We start from the raw sequence: 580 nt of genomic DNA on the forward strand, positions 1-580 counted from the left end.
CCCCTGGGCACAGAGGTGGTGTCGCACACCTTTGATGCCCCTAAATTTTGCGGAGACTTTAAACCCTATCTTCCTCTCTTACTTCCTCTGAGATGACACTAATGTCCAAAGGAGTGGGAATGCCATGATTCGGTGACAGCACCACCTGGGAAAGGCAGCTCCAAACTTCTACAGCTCCTCAAAGAGTCACATTGGAAGAATGCAACAGTGTGACTGTGCCGCTTACAATCCAGCAAACGTGTGTACAGAGCCCACCGCGTGCTAGGCTCTGAGCTGAGGACTTTCATGGTCACCTCGTTTCACTGTCACAACAGCCTCATGCTCACGTAGCAGACAAATCCACAAGCTATCCTAAGCTACAGCCGCGGACTGTTAAAGCCAGAGAGGGTTGAAACCATGGTTCCCAAATTTACCTAGAACCAGATTCCCTGGCAGAGTCTGTTAAAACTCAGATTGTCCTTCAGAGTTCTGATCAAGTAGATCTGGGTTGGGGAGTTCCTGAGTGACGCTGATACACTGGCCCCGGAGAGCACGCTTTGAGAACCAAAGGAGGAAATGGTGCAGGCAATCTAGAACTCTC

Source organism: Pteropus medius, unplaced genomic scaffold (genome assembly GCF_902729225.1).
Source record: "Pteropus medius unplaced genomic scaffold, Ma_sr-lr_union100, whole genome shotgun sequence".
NCBI classification, from domain to species: Eukaryota; Metazoa; Chordata; class Mammalia; order Chiroptera; family Pteropodidae; genus Pteropus; species Pteropus medius.